The sequence below is a fragment of the Pseudophryne corroboree genome, unplaced genomic scaffold (genome assembly GCF_028390025.1).
Source record: "Pseudophryne corroboree isolate aPseCor3 unplaced genomic scaffold, aPseCor3.hap2 scaffold_2714, whole genome shotgun sequence".
Taxonomy (NCBI): domain Eukaryota; kingdom Metazoa; phylum Chordata; class Amphibia; order Anura; family Myobatrachidae; genus Pseudophryne; species Pseudophryne corroboree.
Window position 1 is genome coordinate 16,490 of NW_026969377.1, and position 18,878 is coordinate 35,367.

The following is an 18,878-nucleotide window of genomic DNA, read 5'->3' on the forward strand; positions in this document are numbered from 1 at the left end:
CTGTGTGGGCATTTCTGGCACTGTGGGGGCATTTCTGGCACTGTGGGGGCATTTATCTGGCTCTGTGGGGGCATTTATCTGGCTCTGTGGGGGCATTTATCTGGCTCTGTGGGGGCATTTATCTGGCACTGTGGGGGCATTTCTGGCACTGTGGGGGCATTTCTGGCACTGTGGGGACATATCAGGCACTGTGGGGGCATATCTGGCACTGTGGGGGCATATCTGGCACTGTGGGGGCATATCTGGCACTGTGGGGGCATTTCTGGCACTGTGGGGGCATTTCTGGCACTGTGGGGGCATTTATCTGGCTCTGTGGGGGCATTTATCTGGCACTGTGGGGGCATTTATCTGGCACTGGGGGCATTTATCTGGCACTGTGGGGGCATTTCTGGCACCGTGGGGGCATATCTGGCACTGTGGGGGCATATCTGGCACTGTGGGGACATATCTGGCACTGTGGGGGCATTTATCTGGCTCTGTGGGGGCATTTATGTATCAGGCACCGTGGGGGCATTTATGTATCAGGCACCGTGGGGGCATTTATGTATCATGCACCGTGGGGGCATTTATGTATCATGCACCGTGGGGGCATTTATGTATCAGGCACCGTGGGGACATTTATGTATCTGGCACCGTGGGGGCATTTATGTATCTGGCACCGTGGGGGCATTTATGTATCTGGCACCGTGGGGGCATTTATGTATCAGGCACCGTGGGGGCATTTATGTATCTGGCACCGTGGGGGCATTTATGTATCTGGCACCGTGGGGGCATTTATGTATCTGGCACCGTGGGGGCATTTCTTGCACTGTGGGGGCATTTCTTGCACTGTGGGGACATTTCTTGCACTGTGGGGGCATATCTTGCACTGTGAGGGCATTAATGTATGTGGCACTGTGGGGGCATATCTGCGCTGTGGGGGCATTTATCCATCTGGAACTGTGTGGCCATTTATGTAGCTGGCACTGCTGGGGGGCATGTCACGTGTAGCTGGCACTGCTGGGGGGCATGTCATGTGTAGCTGGCACTGCTGGGGGGCATATCATGTAGTGTTCCCGCTAGGCGTCTGTGGCTGGGCAGTGTGTCTCAGTGCTCTACCTGGCGCAATGTGTCTAACGTGCTCTTATAGGAGGTTCTACCTGGTGCAATGTGTATTAGCTGCACTACTGTGTGGTGTAATGTGAATTGCCACTATAATGTGGCTACGCACCTTCCCCACGAAGTAACTCCCCTAAATTTTTGCTGCGCGCCTTCGGCGCGCACTGTCCATGCTTTAGCGTGTGGAAATGGGAACAACAAGCATTACAGTATGTACATCATTTTGCCCACCTAACTTAAAAATGTGCCCTCCCTGTGATCAGCAACCTGCCCTAAAAAGTGAACACTAGCACGTGTAGCTGGCACTGCTGGAGGGCATGTCATGTGTAGCTGGCACTGCTGGGGGACGAGACCACGCCCACTTTTTCAAGAGGCCACGCCCACTTTTCCAAGGGCGCGCGCGCCTTCGGCGCGCGCATGGGGGGGGGCACTTTTACATTTTCTCGCTCAGGGTGCTAGTAGGCCTGGAGCCGGCCCTGGCTGGCATGGCACTCAGGCGACAGGTGGAATCTTGGTCATGCTCTGGTTTCTCTTCAGAACGAACAAATCTTTCGCCTTTTACTAAAGATTTCCGTGGAGAGGAGCAAAACTGAGTTTTATCTCAAATTTTGCATGCCCCATCTTATTGGGGTTTTATTTTATCGGTTTAAAGATAGAACGAGTGTGCTTTAATGTAAGCTCATTTGCATAGAAATGACAGTAAATGTTTGTTTCTTTTCAAACAGAACTTTCTTGACTATACTAATTGCTTGAAAGATCTGGGAACACATGGAAAAAAATACAAACCATGTTTATAGCTAGGGGAAGCCTGGTGAGAAATCTGCTTTCTTTCTTTCAAATTGGGTGCTCACTTTGAGCTGAATAAGAACTGCTGGCATGGCACTCAGGCGACAGGTGGAATCTTGGTCATGCTCTGGTTTCTCTTCAGAACGAACAAATCTTTCGCCTTTTACTAAAGATTTCCGTGGAGAGGAGCAAAACTGAGTTTTATCTCATTTTTTCCTTGCCCCATCTTATTGGGGTTTTATTTTATCTGTTTAAAGATAGAACGAGTGTGCTTTAATGTAAGCTCATTTGCATAGAAATTACAGTAAATGTTTGTTTCTTTTCAAACAGAACTTTCTTGACCACACTAATTGCTTGAAAGATCAGGGAGCACATGGAAAAGAGTACAAACCATGTTTATAGCAGGGGTAAGCCTGGTGAGAAATCTGCTTTCTTTCATTCAAATTGGGTGCTCACTTTCAGCTGAATGAGAACTGCTGGCATGGCACTCAGGCGACAGGTGGAATCTTGGTCATGCTCTGGTTTCTCTTCAGAACTAACAAATATTTCGCCTTTTATTAAAGATTTCCGTGGAGAGGAGCAAAACTGAGTTTTATCTCAATTTTTGCATGCCCCATATCATACCTCCCAACTGTCCCGATTTTCGCGGGACAGTCCCGTTTTTTGGGGGCTGTCCCACCTGCGGGCCGCAGTGTCCCGCGGTGGGGAGGACAGTTGGGAGGCTCTGTCTGTCGCTGCCCTGCTTAGCAGAGCAGCGGTGAATAGACGCTGTGCGCATGCGCACAGCGTCTATTCACTGAAGTCAGAGGGAGAGGTGGCATGCCAGCGGCTCACAGAGCGCTGGGCATGCCCCCTCAGTGCCGAAAACGGGGGCGTGACTCGCGATCGCGGGTCCTCCCGCGAAGTCACACCCCCTTTTACTTAGGCCACGCTGCAATTGTTCATGCCGTTGGCTTGTGTTCTGTTGAATGCCACGTTCTGCGGCATGCTTAAGGTGTGAGCTGGTAAGATGCTCACCTTAGTTTAACAATAAATCCTTTCCTCGAAATGTCCGTCTCCCTGGGCACAGTTCCTATAACTGGAGTCTGGAGGAGGGGCATAGAGGGAGGAGCCAGTTCACACCCTTTGATAGTCTTAAAGTGCCCATGTCTCTTGCGGATCCCGTCTATACCCCATGGTTCTTAATGTGACCCCAGCATCCTCTACGGACTAAGAGAAAAGGATGCCCTTGCGCACTATCCTGACTTCTCCTCCCGTCTGCTTACTTTGTGCCTTCCAACGCACAATGCGAACTACAGGTGGTGCTGCAGGGCCCACACCCTTTTACTTGCCTTACAGAACAGCTCTGGAGCTGTTACAGTGCCAAGCTGCTGCAAGAAATCAGCTTGAATGCTTCAGGGGATGGGGCATGGCCAACATGAGCCCCACACCAAAGGAGGGTGGGGGTGTTTAATGAGAACTAGGGGTCATCCAAGCACTGCAAAAGGCCGCCATGCCCTGCACGCCCCTTTTCTCTTTTCATATGCAGATGAGGGTTCCAGCCAACTTTGGCCCACTGCTTGGATAACATCACTGTATGCAAATCCGTCTGCTGCAGACCTTCCCCCAGGAATGCTTGTACTAGATGTTGCATATGGTTTGATATTTGATGGTGCTTCAGTATTAGGCAGCCTTCCGCCCTCCCATGTTCATCTGAAAAGATGTGGTCTCCCTGCAGTTGTTGTCCCCAGACGAGAGTTCCCTTGTGCTTCCTCAGTTGAATCTCCTTAACTTGACGGGGGAGGGGCTGCCAGAGCAGACACCCTCCCCAGCCCTATCCCAACTCATACTTATTTTGCATATGAGATTTCTTGATCATGAAGATTGTTCTCACAGGGTGAGGTTCATCCATTATATTTTAAAATAGGAAGGTACAAATTACATATTTGAATTGCATTTATGTGCTGGATTCAAATGTCCCCCCCCCCCTTCCATTCTCAATTGTGCCCGTCAGCAGCTATTCTAAGGTTGCTGCCAATGGGTGTGACACATTAATTTCTTCTGTGGGGTACACTGGACTCCACAAGGATTCACATTGGGGTGTAGAGTAGGATCTTGATCTGAGGCACCAACCGGCTCAAAGCTTTTGACTGTTCCCAAGATGCTCAGTGCATTCTCCTCTATAACCCCGCTTCCATGAACAGGGAGCTCAGTTTGTAGTTGGTGCCTTCAGTAGCAGGCCACTTAACAGGGGCCTGCCTCAGGCAGCCTATTCTTAGCTATAAATTTTGACAAGAAAAGAAGAACTTGTTTTATGAGAATCTACAAGGGCTGCAGCAGGCTAGGTCTAATAGACATCTTTACTGCAGCTTCATCACTCCCAGCGACGCTGTATACTCCCGTGCCCTGGTTGCTGGGTCACTGCAGCGGAGGCTCCGGTTTCATCCTAAGGTCAGTCACACACACACCACCCTTCCGGATCACGAGGCCGCTGTTGAAGGGGAGCGTGGCCGTAGGGGGTGGACCGTGTGCGCACTGGCGTGGACACTGATTACTGGGCAGCCGCTCCACTAGCCACCAGGTACAGTTAAGGAGCACAGGTCTGGGGGTTTTTCTCCTATATTAACCCAATTTTGTACTGCCCGCAGCGCATTGTGATAGGTAATAGGGCCTGATTCAGGTTGGATTGCAATCACAATAAGCGATCCAACTGCAAAAATTGCTAAGAGCATACGCATGTGCCTGCATTTTCTGCGGCACCCCGCAGAGAATGCGATCGCCTCTGCCTGTCAATCGGGGCGGGGGGGGGGGGGGATAGGTGGGTCAGCAACACTCCATTTCCAAGTGAGGGATGGAGCGGTGCGGGTGCAAGGCTTCAAAATGGGGTCTGCAATGGAGGAGACACAGGGGGCGTGGTCACAGCGGCTGTATGACATCACATTCAGCCGCTGTGATCACAAAAATGGTGGCGGCTTCCTGCGCGCACATACAGTCTGCACCAGCAGGAGGCTACACCATTTTTTATGATCACGCTGAACTGCAGTGCGACTGCAATTACAGCATGGTCAAGAAGGGAGGCGTCATGCTGGGTGGCCATGCCTTTTCACTGTGCAGGAGCCAGCACCGCTCACACACTAGTCCCCGGGTGCAGTCCCCAACCCCCGGGACACCCGGAGCAACAAAATGTAGATTCAGGCCACCAGGCCACGTCCCTACCTATGAAACCATGCCTCCTTTTTACCATTGCGCTGCTTATCTGCGCGCACTGCATTACAATCTCCCTCGCCACCTCTCTGGGTGTCACCAGTAATAGTGACACCTCTGCCATGCTTGTAGCAGCTGGTCCTAAGATCTACGCCTCAAGCCCTGAGTGTTTGCCCTTGTGACTTGTTGATCATCATAGCGAAGCAGATGCTTACAGAAAACTGCAGGGGCTTAGATTGAAAATAAAAAAATTGATGGGTATAAGGTAGAGAGGAGCGGGTTCGGTTCTCCGAGAACCGAATTCCCCACGAACTCCACGTGGTTTACACTGGTCCGAGGCAGGCTCGGTTGTTCCCGCCTGACTCGGAAAACCTGAACAAGGGAAAATGTCATCATCCCGCTGTCGGATTCTCGCGAGATTCGGATTCCATATAAAGAGCTGCGCGTTGCCGCCATTTTTACTCGTGCATTGAAGAGAGAGCGGAATGGACGTGGCTATGTTCTCTCAGTGGAAATCTCAATAGCAGTGCTCAGTATCAGTGGTTACTTATTGCTGCTCAGTAATACTAGTAGTGTGTCTCTCCTGCTCAGTGTCAGTTCTCAGTAGTATCCTCATCAGTGCTCAGATCACTGCTCATTGTCTTGTGCTGCATTGTGGTGCTCAGCATACTACAGTACATTACTAATAGTCCAGTGCTGCATCTTGCTGCTCAGTGTCAGTTCTAGTATCCTCATCAGTGCTCACTATCACTGTTCATTGCATTTTGGTTTTCTGTATACTACAGTAACATAGTAATATAGTAACATATAGTAACATAGTTTTTGAGGTTGAATAGAGGCAAATTGCCCATCGTGTTCAACCTGTTTTAAGTTGTGATGATTCTACATACTTGCTGAATAATGTTTTATGACTAGTTAGCTACTATAACTCATGTTACCCCCGGATTAACCATGTTGATATTTTAAGTATTATAACCTTGGATAGCTTTTTCATTCAGAAATGTATCCATTCCTTTTTTAAATCCAATTACAGAGTCCGCCATTACCACCTTCCCTGGCAGGGAATTCCACATCCTGATTGCCCTAACAGTGAAGATCATAGTATCTCACCTGGCAGGTAAGTAGGAGTTGGGCTAGAGCTGTGGAGGATTGCTGCTCGGGCACCCCCTGTCAAGTGAAGGAGATCCAACTGAGGCAGCACAAGGGAACTCTCGAAAGAAGAACAAGGCTAGAGGAAGATCTGAGACAAATAAATCTGACTTTTACCAGAGCTGACCAGAGGAAAGCACAAACACAGTCCCCCACTACCACAAATAATGCAGTCGAGTTTCCCACATTTGGGGAAATCACAGGGGTCAGCATACCCAGAATGCAATGAATGAACCTCACCCTGGGAGAACAATCTTCATGACCATGGTATCTCCTATGCAAAATAAGTATGATTTGGGATAGGGCTGGGGAGGGCCGCTGCTCAGGCACATCTCTGTCAAGTAAAGGAGATTCAACTGAGGCAGCACAAGGGAACTCTCATCTGGGGACAACAACTGCAGGGAGAACACATATTTTCAGATGAAAATCTTGGTCATGCTCTGGTTTCTCTTCAGAACGAACAAATCTTTCGCCTTTTACTAAAGATTTCCGTGGAGAGGAGCAAAACTGAGTTTTACCTCAATTTTTGCATGCCCCATCTTTTTGGGGTTTCTTTTATCGGTTTAAAGATAGAATGAGTGTGCTTTAATGAAAGCTCATTTGCATAGAAATTACAGTAAATGTTTGTTTCTTTTCAAACAGAACTTTCTTGACCATGCTACTTGCTTGAAAGATCTGGGAGCACATGGAATACAGTACAAACCATGCTTATAGCAAGGAGAAGCCAGGTGAGAAATCTGCTTTCTTTCAAATTGGGCGCTCACTTTGATCTGAATGAGGACTGCTGGCATGGCACTCAGGCGACAGGTGGAATCTTGGTCATGCTCTGGTTTCTCTTCAGAATGAACAAATCTTTCGCCTTTTATTAAAGATTATCCGTGGAGAGGAGCAAAACTGAGTTTTATCTCAATTTTTGCATGCCCCATATTATTGGGGTTTCTTTTATCAGTTTAAAGACAGAACGAGTGAGCTTTCTTGTTGGCTTTAATGTAAGTTTATTTGTATAACAATGACAGTAAATGTCTGTTTCTTTTCAAGCAGAACTTTCTTGACCATACTAATTGCTTGAAAGATCTGGGAGCACATGGAAAAGAGTACAAACCATGCTTATAGCAAGGGGAAGCCTGGTGAGAAATCTGCTTTCTTTCTTTCATATTGGGTGCTCACTTTGAGCTGAATGAGGACTGCTGGCATGGCACTCAGGCGACAGGTGGAATCTTGGTCATGCTCTGGTTTCTCTTCAGAATGAACAAATCTTTCGCCTTTTATTAAAGATTATCCGTGGAGAGGAGCAAAACTGAGTTTTATCTCAATTTTTGCATGCCCCATATTATTGGGGTTTCTTTTATCAGTTTAAAGACAGAACGAGTGAGCTTTCTTGTTGGCTTTAATGTAAGTTTATTTGTATAACAATGACAGTAAATGTCTGTTTCTTTTCAAGCAGAACTTTCTTGACCATACTAATTGCTTGAAAGATCTGGGAGCACATGGAAAAGAGTACAAACCATGCTTATAGCAAGGGGAAGCCTGGTGAGAAATCTGCTTTCTTTCTTTCATATTGGGTGCTCACTTTGAGCTGAATGAGGACTGCTGGCATGGCACTCAGGCGACAGGTGGAATCTTGGTCATGCTCTGGTTTCTCTTCAGAACGAACAAATCTTTCGCCTTTTACTAAAGATTTCCGTGGAGAGGAGCAAAACTGAGTTTTATCTAAATTTTTGCATGCCCCATATTATTGGGGTTTCTTTTATCTGTTTAAAGACAGAACGAGTGTGCTTTCTTGTTAGCTTTAATGTAAGTTGCCATAGATGCAGTGAAACACGCGTGTAGGGCACGGCGTGTCCTCGTGTATTTGACTCATGTGAAATGTTATAAAACAAAAATATATGATTATGATGTTAGCTGTTAGTCTCCACTAATAGGGAATAGAAGCTGAGCTATAAGAAAGGAATACACTAGATATGATGTCACTTAGCAATTACAATGTCTAAAGTGCATACAGATAGCTACTAATAACTCTTGATAAGAAAGTATATCAGTGTGGGTATATTTATATGATGGGATATTGGGACTAGTGAATATATATCACTCCTGCTGTCCAGATTGGCAATAACCAGACAATTATGATAAGAGTAGAGATGTCACATGGGCTGCTATAGATATTAATTTAATGCTGTATGTGTCATTTGTTACAAATGGATACATTTTCTATGAGTCAGCCTAGCAGCTGCATGTTCTAACAGAACACTATCCTCACACAGAATCTGCTAACCTTGAGATAACTAAATGACAGTGTGTAACAGTCTCTTTACTATAAGACTGTTACAAAGTAATATATATATTTGAAGTCAGTCTAGCAGCTGTGTGTTCCAGCAGTTTATAAGACAAAGAAAATCTCCTATTGTGGAATCTAGACACATGGGACTGCTGGCCTGTGTCATACTATTTCTATGTAATACCAGTAACATGTATATAACTGTTACATAATTGTTACAAATGGATAAATCTTTGAGTCAGCCTAGCAGCTGCATGTCCTAACAGGACACCATAAATCCTTTACAGTGTAACAAATTGATTGGTAACACTTAAAGGCTGGAGAGCAGTTATATGCCTTACTAGCATACTCAATATACCACATTATTACACCAGTTACCACGATTATTGACAGCGCATTTGATATATTATATTACCCTCACACTGAGTCTGTTTACCTTTAGATAACTAAGTGACCGAATATGTAACAGTTTCTCTATCATAAGACTGTTACAAAGTGAGATAGATATATTTGGAAGTCAGTCAAACAGCTGTGTGTTTCAGCGGTTTATAAGAAAATTCCTCATTGTGGAATCTGGACCACTAAGGGTTATTATATATATAGCACATGGAATTGCCACATCTCCCTATATGATAATTTCATTACACTGTAACATAATAAGAATTAACTCTTTAACAGTGTAAATAGAGAGTAATGAATCTCTGACACATGGAATATATTATTTCTTAGATGAATTGGATAAACCATTATGACAGACACTTTGCTTCCTAATAAGAATTGAGGTGGCTATACCTCTAAGGAAAGCATTATTGCCTACGCCTAGATCAGATTAAATAAGATCTGGCTGAATATATGAAGGAAGGTTGCTATTTATATGAGAATTGGAATTGCTATATTCCTTAAGGCAACCCCACCGATTGATATATGTTGTCAATTAAGTATATCTGAACGGCTATATCTGGACCAGATTTAATAAGATCTGGCTGATTATATGAAGGAGGGCTGCTATTTATATTGGAATTGCCATATTCCTTAAGGCAACCGCACCTGTTGGTATATCTCGCCAATTAACTATATCTAAACAGCTAAATTAAAGCTATTCATCATTTTTTTAGTTTGGATATTAATAAATATGATCTTTCCATGATGCATAGAGATTTCCCTATCAAGTGATTCCTTATCCGATATAGAAAGCTATCCCCCTATGGTATTGAATTTAGGAATATAGTCTTAGGGGACACAGAGAAATAAGTGATCCCCATCTACCTAAGCACCCCACAAATTGGAGGTTAGCTTACCGGTTATACTCAATCACCCCCACAAATTCGCCAATGGGGATGGCTTCCCGGGAGGTAACCCCTATTGAGTGAAGGGAGTATATAGGATACGACCCAGTGGTACCTGACGACATAGATACTAACAGCTATTTAATAACATTACGCTAGAAAGTGATTATTAGCAACATATATATCTATATAAACAACGCCGCCAGGGTTGTGCCTTCAAAAATAATCACACACGGACACGCTTTTTAAACCTTTTTTTCACATCTCTTTATTCTTCTTATGCACATGTATGTTAGTTCTGTGATTTTAACCTTTATGTTTCACTGCAGTTTGGGATAATAATATTAATATTTATCCAATTTTAATACATACTTAATAAAGGTTATATTTTATGATTCATTCATTCTGTCCAGTGCGTCAACAGTGCAGATTTCTTCTTGTTTTTTCTCCCAAATTCTATAACAATGACAGTAAATGTTGTTACTTTTCAAACAGAACTTTCTTGACCATGCTACTTGCTTGAAAGATCTGGGAGCACATGGAAAACAGTACAAACCATGCAGTATCACAAGAGCCTTTATTTGATCTTTCATGAAGATAGAGCAGAATTGAGGACACGTCAACAATTTCTGCCGAAGGTGGTTCATCTTTCCACATGGTGCCTTTGGCCACTGACACCTTCGTTGAGTCAAAGTCTCTGGCTGTGGTCAGAACTTTGAAAATTTATGTCACCAGAACGGTTCAGATTAGGAAAACAGAGGCTCTGTTTGTCCTGTATGCTCCCAACAGGATTGGGTGTCCTGCTTCCATGTAGACCATTATGCGCTGGATCTGTGGTAAGATTCAGCATGCTCATTCCACGGCAGGATTGCCGTTACTGAAATAGGTGAAGACCCATTCTACTAGAAAGGTGGGTTCATCCTGGGCAGCTGGTCGGGGAGTCTCGGCATTGCAATTTTGCCGAGCAGCTATTTAGTAAACACTTTTGCTAAGTTTTACAAGTTTGATACCTTGGCTGATGATAACCTCAAGTTGGGTCATTCGGTGCTGCAGAGTCGTACGCACTCTCCCACCCGTTCAAGAGCTTTGGTATAACCCCATGGTTCTTAATGTGACCCCAGCATCCTCTAGGTCGTATGAGAAAATAGGATTTTAATACCTACCGGTAAATCCTTTTCTCTTAGTCCGTAGAGGATGCTGGGCACCCGTCCCAGTCCATACTGTGTCTGCAGTTATTACTTGTGGTTATACACATGTTGTGTTATGGTTCTGGTCAGCTTTTTGCTGCAATTGTTCATGCCGTTGGCTTGTGTTCTGTTGAATGCCACGTTCTGCGGCATGCTTAAGGTGTGAGCTGGTAAGATGCTCACCTTAGTTTAACAATAAATCCTTTCCTCGAAATGTCCGTCTCCCTGGGCTCAGTTCCTATAACTGGAGTCTGGAGGAGGGGCATAGAGGGAGGAGCCAGTTCACACCCTTTGAAAGTCTTAAAGTGCCCATGTCTCTTGCGGATCCCGTCTATACCCCATGGTTCTTAATGTGACCCCAGCATCCTCTACGGACTAAGAGAAAAGGATGCCCTTGCGCACTATCCTGACTTCTCCTCCCGTCTGCTTACTTTGTGCCTTCCAACGCACAATGCGAACTACAGGTGGTGCTGCAGGGCCCACACCCTTTTACTTGCCTTACAGAACAGCTCTGGAGCTGTTACAGTGCCCAGCTGCTGCAAGAAATCAGCTTGAATGCTTCAGGGGATGGGGCATGGCCAACATGAGCCCCACACCAAAGGAGGGTGGGGGTGTTTAATGCGAACTAGGGGTCATCCAAGCACCGCAAAAGGCCGCCATGCCCTGCATGCCCCTTTTCTCTTTTCATATGCAGATGAGGGTTCCAGCCAACTTTGGTCCACTGCTTGGATGACATCACCGTATGCAAATCCGTCTTCTGCAGACCTTCCCCCTGGAATGCTTGTACTAGTTGTTGCATATGGTTTGATATTTGATGGTGCTTCAATATTAGGCAGCCTTCCACCCTCCCATGTTCATCTGAACAGATGTGGTCTCCCTGCAGTTGTTGTCCCCAGACGAGAGTTCCCTTGTGCTGGGTGTCACCAGTGATAGTGACACCTCTGCCATGCTTGTAGCAGCTGGTCCTAAGATCTACGCCTCAAGCCCTGAGTGTTTGCCCTTGTGACTTGTTGATCATCATAGCGAAGCAGATGCTTACAGAAAACTGCAGGGGCTTAGATTGAAAATAAAAAAATTGATGGGTATAAGGTAGAGAGGAGCGGGTTCGGTTCTCCGAGAACCGAATTCCCGACGAACTCCACGTGGTTTACACTGGTCCGAGGCAGGCTCGGTTGTTCCCGCCTGACTCGGAAAACCTGAACAAGGGAAAATGTCATCATCCCGCTGTCGGATTCTCGCGAGATTCGGATTCCATATAAAGAGCTGCGCGTTGCCGCCATTTTTACTCGTGCATTGAAGAGAGAGCGGAGAGGACGTGGCTATGTTCTCTCAGTGGAAATCTCAATATCAGTGCTCAGTATCAGTGGTTACTTATTGCTGCTCAGTAATACTAGTAGTGTGTCTCTCCTGCTCAGTGTCAGTTCTCAGTAGTATCCTCATCAGTGCTCAGTATCACTGCTCATTGTCTTGTGCTGCATTGTGGTGCTCAGCATACTACAGTACATTACTAATAGTCCAGTGCTGCATCTTGCTGCTCAGTGTCAGTTCTAGTATCCTCATCAGTGCTCACTATCACTCAGAGCCGGCCCTAACCAATATGATGCCCTAGGCAAGATTTTGGCTAGTGCCCCCTAGCACCACTGCTGGTTCTGCCTCTGACCTTGCACTTCTTTCCCGGAACCATCACCCCTCAGCCATAGCAGTCCTTATTTTGGTGTTTGTACCCCCTATATTTTAAATAGGAACAGTTCGCACATTTGGCGCACAGCCCAAAAAGGAGTGTGTTTTTGCTGGCAAGGGGCATGGCCACACAATAGTAACCCAATTCCAAATACGCCACACAGTACTGCACTTTATTCACATTTGATCATGCGATAGTTTCCATAATTCATATTACATCCCACAGTAGTATCACTTTACCTTATAAACGTTACTCCTCACAGTAGAGCCCCTTATTCACATTACATCACACTGAATTGCTCCTTATTCACATTACACTACACCCTATTGCTCTTTATTCACATTAGACGACACAGTAGTGCCCTTTCTATACGCAACACCACATAGAAGAGCACCTTAAACACATAATTCCACACAGTAATGCCCCTAACACATATAAGACACATTATTAATGTCCTTCTAAACATAATGTGCTTACACATTATGACAACCTTTATTAATGCCCTTTTACACATTTTGTCCCTTACACATATGCCGCACATTATTAATGCCCTAATACACATAATGACACACATAGTGCCCCCTGCACATTTGCTGCACATTGTTAGTGCCCCTATACACATAATGACACATACAGTAGTACCCTGTTACACATACAGTATGCCACACATTATTAATGCCCTTAAACACATAATGACACACATAGTGCCCCTTATACATATGTTGCACATTATTAATGCATTTTTACATGACACACATAATGCTCCTTACACATATTCCGAACACTACTGCACAACCAACCCACTCACATGCACACAGCACACACACTGCCGCTAACACTGTGACCTCTGCTTGGATACAGATGTGTCCTCATAAATATTGCCTCAGTGCTAACGTTGGGCAAATTTTTTAATGAAAATGCATCTTGTTTGCATTGTTATGTGGCTAGGATGCACAAGCAGCTTCTGCTGATTAAAATTATATACAGCATGCCTTTATACTGTGTGAGACTGTGGCTGTATCTGCATATGAAATGCTACACACAGAATATAGGCATGCCGCATATCATTTTAATCAGCAGAAGCTGCTGATGCCCCTGGGCATATCAAATGCCCTAGGCAATTGCCTAGTTTGCCTATAGCTATGGCCGGCTCTGCTATCACTGCTCATTACATTGTGGTGTTCTGTATACTACAGTAACATAGTAATATAGTAACATATAGTAACATAGTTTTTGAGGTTGAATAGAGGCAAATTGCCCATCGTGTTCAACCTGTTTTAAGTTGTGATGATTCTACATACTTGCTGAATAATGTCTTATGACTAGTTAACTACTATAACTCATGTTACCCCCGGATTAACCATGTTGATATTTTAAGTATTATAACCTTGGATAGCTTTTTCATTCAGAAATGTATCCATTCCTTTTTTAAATCCAATTACAGAGTCCGCCATTACCACCTTCCCTGGCAGGGAATTCCACATCCTGATTGCCCTAACAGTGAAGATCATAGTATCTCACCTGGCAGGTAAGTAGGAGTTGGGCTAGAGCTGTGGAGGATTGCTGCTCGGGCACCCCCTGTCAAGTGAAGGAGATCCAACTGAGGCAGCACAAGGGAACTCTCGAAAGAAGAACAAGGCTAGAGGAAGATCTGAGACAAAGAAATCTGACTTTTACCAGAGCTGACCAGAGGAAAGCACAAACACAGTCCCCCACTACCACAAATAATGCAGTCGAGTTTCCCACATTTGGGGAAATCACAGGGGTCAGCATACCCAGAGTGCAATGAATGAACCTCACCCTGGGAGAACAATCTTCATGACCATGGTATCTCCTATGCAAAATAAGTATGATTTGGGATAGGGCTGGGGAGGGCCGCTGCTCAGGCACATCTCTGTCAAGTAAAGGAGATTCAACTGAGGCAACACAAGGGAACTCTCATCTGGGGACAACAACTGCAGGGAGAACACATATTTTCAGATGAACATGGGAGGGCAGAAGGCTGCCTAATACTGAAGCACCCCCAAACAACAAACCAAATGCAACTACTAGTGCAAGCATTCCTGGGGGAAGGCCTGCAGCAGATGGATTTGCATATGGTGATGTCATCCAAGCAGTGGGTCAAAGTTGGCTTCAACCCTCGTCTGCATATGAAAATAAAAATGGGGTGTGCAGGGCATGGCGGCCTTTTGCGGCGCTTGGATGACCCCTAGTTCGCATTAAACACCTCCACCTTCCTTCGGTGTGGGGCTCATGTTGGCTATGCCCCAGCCCCTGAAGCATTCAAGCTGATTTCTTGCAGCAGCTGGGCACTGTAACAGCTCCAGAGCTGCTCTGTAAAGCAAGTAAAAGGGTGTGGGCCCTGCAGCACTACCTGTAGTTTGCATTGTGCTTTGGAAGGCACAAAGTAAGCAGACGGGAGAAGTCAGGATAGTGCACAAGGGCATAGAAGGGAGCGGCTCAAGAAAAGAGAAGTGGAAACAGACAGCAAACTAGGCTGGAGAGAGACCTGAGACAAAGAGATCTGAATTATACGAGAGCCGACCAGAGGAAACACAAATTATGTAATCAAGTGTCCCACATTTGGGGAAATCGTAGGAGCAGCACACCCAGAGTGCATTGGGTGAGCCTTGCCCTGGGAGAAGCACCTTCCTGATCATAGTATCTCACCTGGCAGGTAAGTAGGAGTTGGGCTAGAGCTGGGGAGGGTCGCTGTTCGGGCACCCCCCTGTCAAGTGAAGGAGCTCCAACTGAGGCAGCACAAGGAAACTCTCGAAAAAAGAACAAGGCTAGAGGAAGATCTGAGACAAAGAAATCTGACTTTTACCAGAGCTGACCAGAGGAAAGCACAAACACAGTCCCCCACTACCACAAATAATGCAGTCGAGTTTCCCACATTTGGGGAAATCACAGGGGTCAGCATACCCAGAATGCAATGAATGAACCTCACCCTGGGAGAACAATCTTCATGACAATGGTATCTCCTATGCAAAATAAGTATGATTTGGGATAGGGCTGGGGAGGGCCGCTGCTCAGGCACATCTCTGTCAAGTAAAGGAGATTCAACTGAGGCAGCACAAGGGAACTCTCATCTGGGGACAACAACTGCAGGGAGAACACATATTTTCAGATGAACATGGGAGAGCAGAAGGCTGCCTAATACTGAAGCACCCCCAAACAACAAACCAAATGCAACAACTAGTACAAGCATTCCTGGGAAAAGGTCTGCAGAAGACGGATTTGCATACGGTGATGTCATCCAAGCAGTGGGCCAAAGTTGGCTGGAACCCTCATCTGCATATGAAAAGAGAAAAGGGGTATGCAGGGCATGGCGGCCTTTTGCGGCGCTTGGATGACCCTTAGTTCGCATTAAACACCTCCACCCTCCGTCGGTGTGGGGCTCATGTTGGCTATGCCCCAGCCCCTGAAGCATTCAAGCTGATTTCTTGCAGCAGCTGGGCACTGTAACAGCTCCAGAGCTGCTCTGAAAGGCAAGTAAAAGGGTGTGGGCCCTGCAGCACTACCTGTAGTATGCATTGTGCGTTGGAAGGCACAAAGTAAGCAGACAGGAGAAGTCAGGAGAGTGCACAAGGGCATAGAAGGCAGCGGCTCAAGAAAAGAGAAGTGGAAACAGACAGCAATCTAGGCTGGAGAGAGACCTGAGACAAAGAGATCTGAATTATACGAGAGCCGACCAGGGGAAACACAAATTATGCAGTCAAGTTTCCCACATTTGGGGAAATCGCAGGAGCAGCACACCCAGAGTGCAATGGGTGAGCCTTGCCCTGGGAGAAGCACCTTCATGATCATAGTATCTCACCTGGCAGGTATGTAGGAGTTGGGCTAGAGCTGGGGAGGGTCGCTGCTTGGGTACCCCCCTGTCAAGTGAAGGAGATCAAACTGAGGCAGCACAATGGAACTCTCGAAAGAAGAACAAGGCTAGAGGAAGATCTGAGACAAAGAAATCTGACTTTTACCAGAGCTGACCAGAGGAAAACACAAACACAGTCCCCCACTACCACAAATAATGCAGTTGAGTTTACCACATTTGGGGAAATCACAGGGGTCAGCATACCCAGAATGCAATGAATGAACCTCACCCTGGGAGAACAATCTTTATGACCATGGTATCTCCTATGCAAAATAAGTATGATTTGGGAAAGGGCTGGGGAGGGCCGCTGCTCAGGCACATCTCTGTCAAGTAAAGGAGATTCAACTGAGGCAGCACAAAGGAACTCTCATCTGGGGACAACAACTGCCGGGAGAACACATATTTTCAGATGAACATGGGAGGGCAGAAGGCTGCCTAATACTGAAGCACCCCCAAACAACAAACCAAATGCAACAACTAGTTCAAGCATTCCAGGGGGAAGGTCTGCAGAAGACGGATTTGCATACAGTGATGTCATCCAAGCAGTGGGCCAAAGTTGGCTGGAACCCTCATCTGCATATGAAAAGAGAAAAGGGGTATGCAGGGCAGGGCGGCCTTTTGCGGCGCTTGGATGACCCTTAGTTCGCATTAAACACCCCCACCCTCCTTCGGTGTGGGGCTCATGTTGGCCATGCCCCAGCCCCTGAAGCAATCAAGCTGATTTCTTTCAGCAGCTTGGCACTGTAACAGCTCCAGAGCTGCTCTGTAAGGCAAGTAAAAGGGTGTGGGCCCTGCAGCACTACCTGTAGTTTGCATTGTGCATCGGAAGGCACAAAGTAAGCAGACAGGAGGAGAAGTCAGGATAGTGCACAAGGGTGTAGAAGGGAGGGGCTCAAGAAAAAAGAAGTGGAAACAGACAGCAAACTAGGCTGGAGAGAGACCTGAGACAAAGAGATCTGAATTATATGAGAGCCGACTAGGGGAAACACAAATTATGCAGTCAAGTTTCCCACATTTGGGGAAATCGCAGGGGCAGCACACCCAGAGTGCAATGGGTGAGCCTTGCCCTGGGAGAAGCAACTTCATGATCATAGTATCTAACCTGGCAGGTAAGTAGGAGTTGGGCTAGAGCTGGGGAGGGTCGCTGCTCGGGCACCCCCCTGTCAAGTGAAGGAGATCCAACTGAGGCAGCACAAGGGAACTCTTGAAAGAAGAACAAGGCTAGAGGAAGATCTGAGACAAAGAAATCTGACTTTTACCAGAGCTGACCAGAGGAAAGCACAAACACAGTCCCCCACTACCACAAATAATGCAGTTGAGTTTCCCACATTTGGGGAAATCACAGAGGTCAGCATACCCAGAATGCAATGAATGAACCTAACCCTGGGAGAACAATCTTCATGACCATGTTATCTCCTATGCAAAATAAGTATGATTTGGGATAGGGCTGGGGAGGGCCGCTGCTCAGGCACATCTCTGTCAAGTAAAGGAGATTCAACTGAGGCAGCACAAGGGAACTCTCATCTGGGGACAACAACTGCAGGGAGAACACATATTTTCAGATGAACATGGGAGGGCAGAAGGCTGCCTAATACTGAAGCACCCCCAAACAACAAACCAAATGCAACAACTAGTGCAAGCATTCCTGGGGGAAGGCCTGCCGCAGATGGATTTGCATATGGTGATGTCATCCAAGCAGTGGGTCAAAGTTGGCTTCAACCCTCGTCTGCATATGAAAAGAGAAAAGGGGCATGCAGGGCATGGCGGCCTTTTGCGGCGCTTGGCTGACCCCTAGTTTGCATTAAACACCTCCACCCTCCGTCGGTGTGGGGCTCTTGTTGGCTATGCCCCAGCACCTGAAGCATTCAAGCTGATTTCTTGCTGCAGCTGGGCACTGTAACAGCTCCAGAGCTGCTCTGTAAGGCAAGGTAAAAGGGTGTGGGCCCTGCAGCACTACCTGTAGTTTGCATTGTGCGTTGGAAGGCACAAAGTAAGCAGACAGGAGAAGTCAGGAGAGTGCACAAGGGCATAGAAGGCAGCGGCTCAAGAAAAGAGAAGTGGAAACAGACAGCAAACTAGGCTGGAGAGAGACCTGAGACAAAGAGATCTGAATTACACCAGGTCCGTCATTATATTATATATACCTACAGTAGTTATATATATTTTTTTTTATATCATTAATTATCATCTCTATACTAGCAGACGCAGTACGGTAGTCCACGGCTGTGGCTATCTCTGTGTCGTCAGTGCTCATCCATAATTGTATACCTACCTACCTGTGGTGGAAGTTTTTTTCTATCTTCTTCATACTAGTAGTTTAGCAGTCTGCTGACAGTGTCCACCAGGTCCGTCATTATATTAT

The 18,878-nt window shown here is 46.2% G+C and overlaps 14 non-coding genes and 1 pseudogene across 14 annotated transcripts; 7 read left to right on the top strand and 8 right to left on the bottom strand.

Annotated features, from left to right (window-relative positions):
• Positions 1–1,615: 1,615 nt before the first annotated feature.
• On the top strand, positions 1,616–1,731 carry LOC135013683 (U5 spliceosomal RNA). The gene has a single exon (XR_010212330.1). It is a non-coding gene; the product is annotated as a U5 spliceosomal RNA (small nuclear RNA).
• Positions 1,732–2,006: 275 nt separating this feature from the next.
• LOC135013684 (U5 spliceosomal RNA) lies at positions 2,007–2,122 on the top strand. Its single transcript, XR_010212331.1, has one exon. It is a non-coding gene; the product is annotated as a U5 spliceosomal RNA (small nuclear RNA).
• Positions 2,123–2,397: 275 nt separating this feature from the next.
• Positions 2,398–2,510, top strand: LOC135013689 (U5 spliceosomal RNA). Its single transcript, XR_010212336.1, has one exon. It is a non-coding gene; the product is annotated as a U5 spliceosomal RNA (small nuclear RNA).
• Positions 2,511–6,343: 3,833 nt separating this feature from the next.
• Positions 6,344–6,507, bottom strand: LOC135013690 (U1 spliceosomal RNA). The gene has a single exon (XR_010212337.1). It is a non-coding gene; the product is annotated as a U1 spliceosomal RNA (small nuclear RNA).
• A 144-nt stretch (positions 6,508–6,651) lies between these two features.
• LOC135013681 (U5 spliceosomal RNA) lies at positions 6,652–6,767 on the top strand. Its single transcript, XR_010212328.1, has one exon. It is a non-coding gene; the product is annotated as a U5 spliceosomal RNA (small nuclear RNA).
• A 270-nt stretch (positions 6,768–7,037) lies between these two features.
• On the top strand, positions 7,038–7,154 carry LOC135013687 (U5 spliceosomal RNA). Its single transcript, XR_010212334.1, has one exon. It is a non-coding gene; the product is annotated as a U5 spliceosomal RNA (small nuclear RNA).
• Positions 7,155–7,440: 286 nt separating this feature from the next.
• On the top strand, positions 7,441–7,557 carry LOC135013688 (U5 spliceosomal RNA). The gene has a single exon (XR_010212335.1). It is a non-coding gene; the product is annotated as a U5 spliceosomal RNA (small nuclear RNA).
• Positions 7,558–7,843: 286 nt separating this feature from the next.
• LOC135013682 (U5 spliceosomal RNA) lies at positions 7,844–7,959 on the top strand. Its single transcript, XR_010212329.1, has one exon. It is a non-coding gene; the product is annotated as a U5 spliceosomal RNA (small nuclear RNA).
• A 6,373-nt stretch (positions 7,960–14,332) lies between these two features.
• Positions 14,333–14,496, bottom strand: LOC135013674 (U1 spliceosomal RNA). Its single transcript, XR_010212323.1, has one exon. It is a non-coding gene; the product is annotated as a U1 spliceosomal RNA (small nuclear RNA).
• Positions 14,497–15,167: 671 nt separating this feature from the next.
• LOC135013679 (U1 spliceosomal RNA) lies at positions 15,168–15,330 on the bottom strand. Its single transcript, XR_010212326.1, has one exon. It is a non-coding gene; the product is annotated as a U1 spliceosomal RNA (small nuclear RNA).
• A 152-nt stretch (positions 15,331–15,482) lies between these two features.
• On the bottom strand, positions 15,483–15,646 carry LOC135013692 (U1 spliceosomal RNA). The gene has a single exon (XR_010212339.1). It is a non-coding gene; the product is annotated as a U1 spliceosomal RNA (small nuclear RNA).
• A 671-nt stretch (positions 15,647–16,317) lies between these two features.
• LOC135013676 (U1 spliceosomal RNA) lies at positions 16,318–16,480 on the bottom strand. Its single transcript, XR_010212325.1, has one exon. It is a non-coding gene; the product is annotated as a U1 spliceosomal RNA (small nuclear RNA).
• Positions 16,481–16,632: 152 nt separating this feature from the next.
• LOC135013691 (U1 spliceosomal RNA) lies at positions 16,633–16,796 on the bottom strand. Its single transcript, XR_010212338.1, has one exon. It is a non-coding gene; the product is annotated as a U1 spliceosomal RNA (small nuclear RNA).
• Positions 16,797–17,498: 702 nt separating this feature from the next.
• LOC135013677 (U1 spliceosomal RNA) lies at positions 17,499–17,633 on the bottom strand (annotated as a pseudogene).
• Positions 17,634–17,785: 152 nt separating this feature from the next.
• LOC135013675 (U1 spliceosomal RNA) lies at positions 17,786–17,949 on the bottom strand. The gene has a single exon (XR_010212324.1). It is a non-coding gene; the product is annotated as a U1 spliceosomal RNA (small nuclear RNA).
• Positions 17,950–18,878: the final 929 nt, after the last annotated feature.